The following is a 12,051-nucleotide window of genomic DNA, read 5'->3' on the forward strand; positions in this document are numbered from 1 at the left end:
AGTCCTCTTTACGAGTTAGTAGGATGAAGAAGACACACTTTCAAACAGTTTAGAATCTCCAGAGCATTTTGTGTGTGTGTGCGTGTGCAATTATACAAACACACATACTCAGTCATACATTCTAACATTCTTGTTTTTCCTTGACATAAAAAGGTTCCTATTATATGTATTATTTTGTGGCTTCTTTTTCACTTAACAGTATATCTTGGAGATCCTGTTATGTCACAGCACATAGGTCTACCTATTTTGTTAAACTCTATATATTTCACAATATTGATGTATCATAATTTGTTTAGCCATTCACTTATTGATGGAAATTTGTATTCCTTCTTTTTTTGCCTTTACAAATATGTTTCTGAGAACATTCTTTCCCTTCTGCACTTCTACTGATATTCCTAGAAATGAAATTACTGAGTCAGACAATATGTATATTTAAATTTTAACACGTACTGCTAAAGACTGAATGAATTTATATTCATACAGGGTTTGAAAGTTAGGCTGGATAATTTAATGTTTGCTATTGGATATAAGCCATCTGAGGCTTTTCTAAATGTTAACTTCTCGAATAATTGGTGTTGAAAATGCATATGACATAAATTCCTGCAAAAACAGTTTGTTCATTCTCTGTGTTAGATTGATTATTAGTCTTGTAGATAGTTTAGGACCTCCTTTAAAATTAAACAGATATATTTTCACAGTGATAAAAAGTTAAAATTTCAAGTTTTATTTCAAAGAAGAGCAATCCTCTGCCCTCATTCTCAAGCAGTAACCACCCTAAATTCTTTGAATGTTTTCCTTACTTCTTAATTCCTTTAATTCATTTCCTTTACTACCTATAGTTCCTCCCCTCCAATATACACAGATTAGTGGTTTTTTCTTAAGATTTTATTTGAGAGAGAGAGAGAGGGAGAGAGATAGCAGAGAGAGGGAGAGAAGGCAGAGAGAGAGAGAGAGCATGAGTAGGGGTGAGGAGCAGAGGGAGAAGGACAAGCAGACTCCCCCATGATCAGGTGGGCTGAAACAGTGCTTGATCCTAGGACTCAGATCATGACCTGAGCCAAAAGCAGACACTCAACTGACTGAGCCACCCAGGCACCCCTATGGTTTAGTTTTAACATTTTGGGGGATGGGGTAGATCAACATTGAGCCTTTACATTATCATGACAACATAAATCCTATTCACGGTTGAGCTATGTACTATGTATGTTATGTATCCATTTATTTTCTTGTACAACTTTTGTTTTCCCTGGAATTAATAGTTTTCTTATTTATTGTTTAATTGGTTCTCTGTGTAGTAATCACTAATTCATCTCAAACTCTGCTCTAAGTGTGATTCTTTCAGTTAGTTCACATGCATTATGTATTCTCCCAGTTTCTTCTTTTTGGAGACATCTATCTGTCTTGGTATTGCTGTCCTGCTCTAATGCAGACTGCTGGCTCTCTAGGCCTGTGACACAGCTGTTTATCTGGTATCTTTTTTCTCACTCTTATTCTTGGGATCATTATCCTTTCTTGAATTGGAAGCTCTGTTTCCTGGATTTTGTGCCTTTGATGATTCACTCCCTTGTTTTGATGGAACACTTCCTTCAGTGGCTCCTTGAGAATTACAAGGAGGTTGGTTTGTTTGTTTTTGAGAGTTTGGATGTTTGAAAGTGCCTCTATTGTACTCTTACACTTACGTGATTATTTACTTGAATATAAAACTACAGGTTAGAAATACTCTCCTCAGAATTTTGAAGACATTGCTTTATTGTCTCTTAACCCCTAGTATCACTGTTAAATCCAACACTCTTGGGGATCCCTGGGTGGCTCAGCAGTTTAGCGCCTGCCTTCAGCCCAGGGCATGGTCCTGGAATCCCGGGATCCAGTCCCACGTGGGGCTCCCTGCATGGAGCCTGCTTCTCCCTCTGGCTGTGTCTCTGCCTCTGTGTGTGTGTGTGTGTGTGTGTGTCTCATGAATGAATAAATAAAATCTTAAAAAAAAAATCCAACACTCTTTTGATTTGTGATCCTTTATATGAGACTATTATTTCTCTCTGAAGTTTTTGGGATCTTTTCTTTGTCCTGGTATTTCTGAAATTTCACAAAAAAATGTGTTTGGAGTAGATCTTTTTTATATCCATTGTGCTGGCACTCAGTGGGCCTTTTCAATCTGGAAACATATTCTTCATTGGTAAATTATCATGAATTATTTCTTTGATATTTCTTATTTCTTTAATAATTTCTTTTCCTCCTTTCCTCTGGTGTTTTTTTTTTTTAATTTTTTTCTGGAATTACTATTATTTGGATCATTGGATCTGCTGGATTGATCTAATTTTCTTTCCTTTCCTTTCCTATTTTCTATCACTTGATGTTTTGGATGAGTTAATATGTTATAAAGTACTTAGTACAGTGTTTCGCCAACTTTATCTTCTAATATAACTACTAAAATTTTCATTTTGGCTGTCACATCTTAAATACCCAAGAGCTGTGTCTGATTTTACAAATATATGTTGTTTATTATGGTAGCCATTAGTCGCACATGGCTGTTTGAATTAACATTAAATATAGTTTAAAGTCAGTTCTTAATTGTATGTATTAGCTAATGTATTAGCTACATTTCAAGTGCTCTATGACCAAATGTGGCTAGTGGCCACCATAATGGACAGTGCAGATATAGAGCATTTCCATCACTACAAAGGTTTTATTGGACACTGTTGCTCTAAATGTTTTTTTCTTTATATTAACCTGTTATTGTTTCAAGAATGCACTATCTTCTTTTTTCTCTGAGGATATTAATGATAAATTGTTTGACGTTTCTTCTTAGTTTCTAACTTAATTCTGTTAGATTGTTCATACTTAATATTAGGACATTTAAAACCTGACTGGAAGCTTTCTGTGCATGGTTGGGGCTTACTGACTATTGAGGTTCACCACATGGTGATATAGTAGGGGTGTCTTATTAGAGATCATTGAGTATCAGTATCTTTAGGTCCTGTCTCTTATGTCAGATTCTTCAGAGAAGAATTTTCCAATCTCCTAACTAGAGGAGATAGGCATAGCTGCCAATATTTTTGGCTGTTAAATATGAGAAGAGAGGTTGGATTCTCATTGGCCACATGTAAGCTTTCACTTATTCCTTTTTGCCTTTAGTTGCACCTTGTGTCTTCAATTCAGTCTTCCTGGTTCACTATATTCAGGGGAAAAAAACATAACCAAGCCTCGAGTTTTCCGCTTGAGGAGGCAGAGATGTGGGTCTCCTGTCTATTCATGGTGGGGGATGGGACTGAACTGGGAGTCCAACTACTTCTTTTGCATATTGATCTTATAACTTGTCACCCTGATGAACTTATTTATTAGTTCTGATAGTTTTTTTTTTGTGGGCTGAAAAGTCATTTCCTAGTTTTTCAAGATGAGTTTTGGTACCTCATGAAAAACAGCATATTGGGATTTATTGAAGAGTGAAATGAGCTTTCTTTCCCTCTCTGTAGTGTAGAGACACTATATTCAAATGGAGTGATAACTACTAAATCTTAATATGAAATGGTCCGTTATTCTAGTTATTTAGTGAAAGTTGCTTACCTAGCTTCTCTAAGATCTTGGGCTGGAGGCAGGGAGTCCATTGCTCTGTGATTACTATATGGAGATTATGGCCCGGGAGCCAGTCTCCCCTTGGATCGGTCAGCCAGCCGTTTCTTAGAAGGGAGAGATGTTGGGTAACTAAAGAAAATTCTCCCTACAGGGTGAGAAAAAGCAGCACAGAACTCAGAGAAAATGGGACACAATATATCTTTTAAGTCTCTTAGGAGAGGATGTTCACTTCTTGTTCCCATTCTTTCCACTCTAGACCAGGCCACCAGCGACTCAGTGCCTCAATGTAAGAATTTCCTAATTTATCTCTACAACCTCTGCTCCATATCATAGCCACAGTGGTATTCCTCAAATGCAGATCTTTTTTGTTGTTGTTATTAAGATTTTATTTTTAAGTAATCTCTACACCCAACATGGGCTTGAACTCATAACCCTGAGATCAGAAGTCCCATGTTCTATCAGCTGAGTCAGCCAGACACCCCTCAAATGCAGATCTAATCTAAGTTATTCTGCTGCTTGAAACTCTCCAGTGGTTTCCCTACTGACTCTAAGATCAGATTCAATTTCCTTAGCATCCTTGCAAGGCCATTCATGACCAGACCTAGTCTTTTCTCACTATTTCTGTCCCTTTTACCTTATGGTTCAGTCTTACTGTCCTTTAAAATTTTTTCAGATTATACAAACTGCTCGCTATGTCAACAGCATGTTTCACTATTAACTCATTCCTCCCACCATCCTATTCATCTAACAATACATATAAATAAATGAGGAGATAGAGAAAATTCAATGAGGAAAACAAAGTGCAGCTCATTTTAAAGATGTGGAACTGGGCAGCCCAGGTGGCTCAGTGGTTTAGCACCGTCTTCAGCCCAGGGCATGATCCTGGAGTCCCGGGATCGAGTTCCATGTCGGGCTCCCTGCATGGAGCCTGCTTCTCCCTCTCCCTCTGCCTGTGTCTCTGCCTCTCTCTCTCTCTCTGTGTCTCTCATGATTAAATAAATAAAATCTAAAAAAAAAAAAAAAGAGGAAGAATTGGGTAGAGAGAATTTGGAATGTAGAAGGGTTCTGAATGGCTCCCCATTCAGAGGTAATTTATGTCATTACTAGAGGTAACAGGGTGCTAATCACTCACTACTCTTTCTTTCTTGTTCGAGTCAACTGAAAACAAAATGCCAAATAGGGTTCCAAATTTAAGTGACAGCAAGTGATTCTTGAGAATTGAATCATCCATTCCAGGTACAGGCAGAAAAGGGGAGAAAATTCTTGCAATTGAAATCATAAAGAAAAGAAAAAAAAGAAAAGAAAAAAAAGAAAAGAAAAGAAAAGAAAAGAAAGAAAAGAAAAGAAAGAAAAGAAAAGAAAAGAAAAGAAAAGAAAAGAAAAGAAAAGAAAAGAAAAGAAAAGAAAAGAAAAGAAAAAAAAAGAAAAAAGAAATCATCCATTCCAGGTACAGGCAGAGAAGGGGAGAAAAAGGTGGAGAGGGATGGGTGTTTTTTTGTTTTCGTTGTTTGTTTTTTAGAGAGAGAGTGAGTATATATGCACAAGCAGTGGGGGTGTGTGTGGGAGGGAGCCGGGGAGAAAGAAAATGTCAAGCAGGCTCCATGCTCACTCAGTGCTGAGTCTTACTCAGGGCTCAATCTTAGGATCATGACGTGAGCTGACATCAAGAATCGGATGTTTAACCGATTGAGCCACCCAGGCACCCCAAGAGAGAGAGTTTTTCCACTTTTTAAGCAGTGGTCCCATGAATATTAATGCTCACCACTCAGATTAACTTCTCACTTTTCCCTTGAGTTGTGAGAATTAGAGATCTAATCACCTTTCCCAGCATCCCATTTTCCTAAATGGGTAGAATTGCCCAGTTGGCTGAACTGCCTTTTTAAAAAAATGTAATTAAGTGCTTCGTTATTGTTCTTAAATTTGATAATATACAAGAAGGTTGCAAGTTTTCATTGTTCTTTTGCATTTGTTTTAACTGTTTGCATTACTATTTCTAAATCTGATATGTAGCAGGCACTATAACATTTGTTTATTAGTCAACTAGAATCACAAAATTGGTTCCTGAAGACAGTGTGTTTGAGCCCCTTTGATTTCATAAATCCTCTCATGAAAAAATCTACCTTAAAAAAAGTTTCTGACATGCTTTATAACTCCTGCTTTTTCAATATACTCCATTAGCCATCTGTCCTCCCCTGAACCATTTGACAGTATGTTGCAGACACCGTGACATTTCTTCCCCCAAACATTTCAGAATATGTCTCCTAAGGACATTCTTCAACCATAATACCACTAGCATATCTAAGGAAATAATTTTGTAACATTACCTAATATCCACAACATATTAAAATTTCCTCAATTTTTCCAATAACGTCTTATAGATTTTTTTTTAAATTCAGTGTCAAATCAGGGTTATACATCACATTTGGTTATTATATCACTTTTATTTATTTTAATCTAAAACAGTGTCTGATTTCATTTTTTCCCTCATGATACTGGTTTTTGGGAAGTCCAGTCCTATTAGTATAGAATGAAATGCGTTGTGGATCTCTTTGACTGTTTCCTTGTGGTGTCATTTAACTTGTTTCTCTGTCCCCCATATTGCTTGCAACTGGAAATAATACGTATCTGGCTAGAATACTTCCTAGGGAATGTTTTGTTGCAATTGACTTCTCATGTGGTCTGATGAGGTAAATGGGCCCATTTTGTAATTATCACACATCCTAGTAGATAGTATGTATTATGTTAGATAAAATGGGAGCATATAAAGAAATAATGTGGGCGGCCCTAGTGGCTCAGTGGTATAGCACCACCTTTGGCCCAGGGCCTGATCCTGGGATTGAGTCCCGTGTCGGGCTCACTGCGTGGAGCCTGTTTCTCTGTTTCTCTCTCTGCCTGTGTCTCTGCCTCTCTCTCTCTCTCTCTCTCAGGAATAAATAAAAAAATACATAAAAAAATAATGTTTAACATAATGCCTAGCACATGAGGGAGGCTCTATATGTATTTATTGGCTGCTGAAATATGTAAAAAAAAAAGATAATTGACCTTGTAAAGTAATAAATGGTGAGTCAAATGAGTTGCTGACTGGATCTGTAATTTAATTTAATTAACAAATATTTTAATTGTATTGAATAGAGCTGCTTCTGTATGCTCTGAGCTAGGTAGTGTAGGCACTGCTAGTTACTAGAAATACACTGATGATCTGATCTAGATAATCCCAGTCTCTGCCTTTGAGTAGTAAATGCCACCACATTCAAAAGTTGGAGAATCAATTTAGGTAGGAAGGAAGAACTTGATTAAGTACCAACAATGTAAGTTGGAGTTAGATTCTGAAAGACTTTGAATGAAGGTCAGCAATTCAAACCATCAGAGATGACACTGGTTTTCTAATAGAATTTGCATGGGTTTACTATTTGACTTTGGGCAGCTGCCTTATAACTTATGTGGACCTTAGTTTCCCCATTTGTAAAATTATTAATGAATAATAATAGTTCCTACAGCTCATATCTGTTTAGCACTTGCCATGTGGCATACACTATTTTAAATTGATTTTATATATATATCTATATATAATATACATAATATATATAAAATCTCCTTTGATCTTCATATCTCTACAAGCTACTACCTATAATTATCTCCATTCTACAGATGAGCACACCGAGGGACACAGAGGTTAAATGATTTGTTCAAGATTATGTAATTAGTAAATGGTGGAATTGGAATAGAGCTCAAGCAAACTTAAGAGATTATACACTCAGCTTTTCATACACTAAATTGCCTTTAGGGCTGTTGAGAGGATTAGATGAAATAGCATATTCACTTGATCAGTGCTTGGCATATAGAGGAGTTTGATAAAGTGAGCTGCCATTATTACTTCACTTGAAGAAAACCTTACTGAAATGCTTCAAAACATGGTAGATCATTAGAAGTTGTGCACTGTGGAACTTGTCACAATTTGTGTCGATTTCTGGAAGATTAATGTGACAGCGCTGAGTAGGATGGGACGTAGGAGAGTCTGGACACAAAGAGATGGTTTGGAGACTTGAAATAGCCCAGTTGAGCGGGGAGAGATCCACCATCATTAGAACAGCTTGACAGAGAAGGGAATTTTAAGATAGCATTGAAAGCCAAGCAACGACATTTATGGAATACCTGAAGTGCACACATAACTGCTGGTTACTATGGGAAGATAAGAAAACCAACTCTGAACACCCATGACAAGTGCCATTACCTTTTTTTTTCTTTAGTTGCCATTTATTGAGCACCTTCTATGGGCAGACACTTGTCTGTAATTATTTCCCATTCTCACAGCAATATTGCAAGGTAGGTGTTACTGGTACTATTTGTCTAGATGAGGCTCAGAAGTAAGAGACTTGCCCATGGTGGTGGGGGAAGGGAGGGAGAGAAGGGGAGAGGGAGAGAGGGAGAGAGAGGGGAAAGAAGGAAGGAAGGAGGGAAGGAAGGAAGGAAGGAAGGAAGGAAGGAAGGAAGGAAGGAAGGATGGAAGGAAGGAAGGAAGGAAGGAAGGAAGGAAGGAAGGAAGGAAGGAGAAGGAACGAAGGAAGGAAAGAAAGAAAGAAAGAAAGAAAGAAAGAAAGAAAGAAAGAAAGAAAGAAAAGAAAGAAAAGCAAGCTCTCTTGAGGGTTCATGCCCAGATCTGACTGCAAACCCATACCAGACTAAGAATATTAGTTTAAGCATTAGGAGTTCCATAAATTTTCTGAAATTATAGACATAATTTTATGGGGGAGATGGTAACTTAGAAGATTCTCAAGGAATCTGTGACCCCAAAAGAGAAGAACAATTGTCTTAGACCATCAGAATTGGAAGGATCCTCAGAAATTATGATCCAATGGTCCTCATTTCAAAGTTGGCCAACTGAGGCATAGAAAGGGAAGCGATTTATTACAGAGTATTTCAAGCTTCAGAGCCGGCACTGGAACCCAGTCACCTTGTCCCTTAAGCCACTGCATCTCTTCTTTTGAAACCTTACATCAGGGCAGCAAAAGCCTCAAGCTGCTTGGAAGAGTTGTAGTGCACTGAACCAGACCCCCTTTTAGACTGCCTTGCAAGGAGTCAGTCACCTCTGTTAGGGAGGTGTGTTAACTCTTCAAGGACCAGGTCCTAAATTAGTACTATTTGGTAAATTGCCACTTTATAGGGCCCCATCAGTAAGTGACTGCTCTAAAGTGAGCGCGAGAGTGTAGAAGAGTAACCCATCTATCCAAGGGCCTGCTATTTGCCTTGTAGATAGTTTTCTCCCTAAGTAGAGGAAACCTACCGGGGCTATGGCAAATCAGGCCTCCTTTGGGGAGGCTGTAGTAGCAGGGCAAGCTGCTTTCTACACCAGTAGAAACTCTGCATGCAGGGGCAGGCATTAAAAAACATAAAGAGGGGATACGAATTGGCATATATATCCCCTGCATGTCCTATCTTCTGTAGGCTTTGTGGCAGTCCATCTTCTTCTGAGCCTGAAACCACAGCCCTTTTCCATTTCTTCACGATATTAAAACAATTTTTTTAAAGTAGGCTCCTCACCCAACCTGGACCCAACGTGGGCCTCAAACCCATGACCCTGAGATCATGACCCGAACTGAAGTCAAGAGTTGGATGCTTCACCAATTGAGCCACCCAGGCGTCCCTCCTCACTGTATTTTAAAGGCTCATTTTATTCTTCCCATCACCCAGCTTGGTGCCTGGTACTTAGTTTTAAATCAGTATTCACTGACTAAATAAATGAATGAGATTCTACTTGGCTTTGAATCTGGATTCTACTACTTCCAACTTGTATTATAGTAAGTTAACCTCTCTGAGCAATAATGCCTATGGTTACTTGATGAAGTGGAAAACAGAAGAAAGTCTCAATGATGGTCAAGACAGGTCCTCTTGGAAGCAGGGGCAAGGAGTAGCAGCTTTGTGATCCTCTTGGCAAACTGAGAGGCAGACTGGCAGTATTGCTCCTGCCTGGCTCAGAGGGTGGTCAGAGTCCCTGAGATCCAATCCTGATTCAAAGCCTCAACTTGGCTTTTGTGAATGTTCAGCTCACTCCTCATTCTTGGCCCGCCTCAGCAACACTGGGGAACTTTGAATATTTTCTCCTCTTTCGACATGATGGCCCTTCAGCTTTTCTGTCTCCAGGGCAAAACCAAATCTATGCCAGCATCATTCAAGATAGGTGGTACTTGGAGGTGTTTCCTGCTCCAAGGGAGTTAGGAATGGAAGGTTTAGGGTTTCTTGAAGAATAGCCCCTTCTGCTTCAGGCAGGTTTCCGTTACTCAGCTCTGTCCAGAAAATGATTATTGTTTCTAGATAAAGCTTCTGTAGTTTCAGACCTAATCGTGATGAATCTACCAGGAATTAATGCCTGTCTGACATTAGACCAATTGCCTAGAAATCATGACACTCATAAGAAATAGTCATCTCTTTATTTGAATGAAAACAAAGCCTTCCAGGGAAGATTAAAAAATATATTATTTTAATTTTTAGAGGAAAGGAATTCTTTAAAGAGAATTGTCAACGATCAAAACTGGTTGATAAATCACATATGTAACTATGTAATTAAACTTCTCCATTTTCTGAGCCCTGCAATTAGAGTTCTCTGTCTAGTTACCCATTATGATTCATTCTTGCTAAGATGCTGAAAAAAGAGGAGAGTCAGGAAGAGAAATTTTAACTTGAAATTTTCCCTAATTTGGATTAAGAGGCAATGGAAGCCTCCCTGGACTGGGAGGCAGGAGAACTGGGTTCTAGTCTCAGTCTATTCCACAGCAACTGTGGGGCTTTAGCCATATCACTAAGCCTTCTCTGAGCTTCTATCTCCTCAGCTATAAAACAGGAAAATAATACTCACCTCAGAGTATTGTTAGGAAGCCTTTATGAACCACGGGTGTGGTAATGCTTTGTCAGTTTTCAGGCTCTTCTAAGGCCCTCATGCATTTGAGTCTTGTGCTTTCCCTTTCTTATCTTCGCAGGCCAGGCCCTCTGTCGGTGGTGGGAGGAAAAGGCTTTAATGTACAATATCAGCCTTTGTGTCCTGTGAAAAGACAGACATTAATGAAGGGCTAGGCTGCTTTGTTGCATGTGGCTGTGATTGACTGGTGGCCCTGCTTCTGATGATCAGGAATTTATTATTAAGAAAATTGCCATGTGCCTGGGGAGCGGGGACTTGGTTCGTGCCTCCCCAACTGCCGAGGGTCACCACGGATGCCACAGGCGCTGTTGCACTGACTGTACGGGATTCATGTTTAAAGAGAAACCTCTCATTTGGACCATGTGGAGATCGTGGGGGATTGTGACACTGAGACTTTTCAGACTTTCATTCTGAGTCTCAGTGTGAGGCCATTGGATAAGGATTGGGGTTTGAATTCAGTGAAACTATCAGAGCTAGAGAGTACCCTGCAGATGACCTAATCCAGTGGTCCTCAAGGTGACTTGTGGCTTCAGCATTACCAGGAAGCTTGTTCGAAATGCAAATCCTTGGGTCCCCTCCCAAACCTGCCAAATCAGAACACCTGGGGCTGAGGTTTGGTTAAGTCCTGTTCAGCAAACCCTTCAGATGACTTTGTTGCATTCTGAAGTTTGAGAACCACTGCTCTCAGCTAAGCCCATTTTGTAAATGCTTGGGAAAATGCTGAACCTAGTTCCTGGTCCATTGTCAACAGCGCATATATGGTAGCTGTTGCTATGTTGTGTTCTTATCTGCAGAGCTGGGGCTAGAACAAAAATCAGACTTGCTGGCTGCAGCTTTCTCCATGACACCACATTTTGCAGTGGCCCTTACGAATTCAAATTGCATAGTCTGACTGCCTCTTGCTTGGGTGGTGGCAGCTATGCTAGAGTGCTGGTGGGACTGTTTTCGAAGTGGGGGAGGGTTGGCAAGGATCTGTTGGGAAGCGATGGTAGAAACTCAGGTAATTCTTAGGGAACAAATGGACTCTCACAGCTTCAGTCCCAAAGTCTACAGCTCCCCGTCTGCACCATATGAAGAGAAAAAATCCTATTTCCAAGGCAATAAGAGCTGTTCCAGAAAAGAGAACATAGTTGCAATGATTGATGGGTATTAGCTATTTTGACCTTAACTCTCATCAGAGTCCAGCATAAATGCAGGTAGACTTTGCCTGTATGATTCAGTTTTCACATCCATAAAGTGAAAATAATGTGATGTCCCCATGAATTAACAGAGGAAGGGTATTGATAGGATCAGTTTTTAAATTTAATTTAATTTATTTATCTGAGAGAGAGAGAACGAGCAGGGGGCAGAGGGCAGAGGGAGAAGCAGACTGCTCACTGAGCAGGGAGCCCAGCTCAGGGCTCAATCCAGGACCTAGGGATCACGACCTCAGCTGAAGGCATTCACTCAACCACTGAGCCTCTCAGGTGCCCCAATAGGATCAGTTTTATAGGAGCCTCAGAAGAAGCCTTTTTTTTTTTTTTTCTGTTTTAGTTGTGTTGATTTTGTGATGATAAGTGTAATGCATGTTA

The 12,051-nt window shown here is 39.4% G+C and overlaps 1 long non-coding RNA gene across 1 annotated transcript in view; it reads left to right on the plus strand.

Annotated features, from left to right (window-relative positions):
* The first annotated feature begins 4,920 nt into the window (after positions 1-4,920).
* The window catches only part of LOC140620547 (uncharacterized), a 33,372-nt gene continuing 26,241 nt past the window's right edge, over positions 4,921-12,051 (plus strand). The window contains exon 1 of the long non-coding RNA XR_012020306.1: positions 4,921-5,017. This is a non-coding gene — a long non-coding RNA (uncharacterized lncRNA). The remainder of the gene's footprint in view (positions 5,018-12,051) is intronic.

Source organism: Canis lupus, chromosome 29 (genome assembly GCF_048164855.1).
Source record: "Canis lupus baileyi chromosome 29, mCanLup2.hap1, whole genome shotgun sequence".
In the NCBI taxonomy this organism is placed as follows: domain Eukaryota; kingdom Metazoa; phylum Chordata; class Mammalia; order Carnivora; family Canidae; genus Canis; species Canis lupus.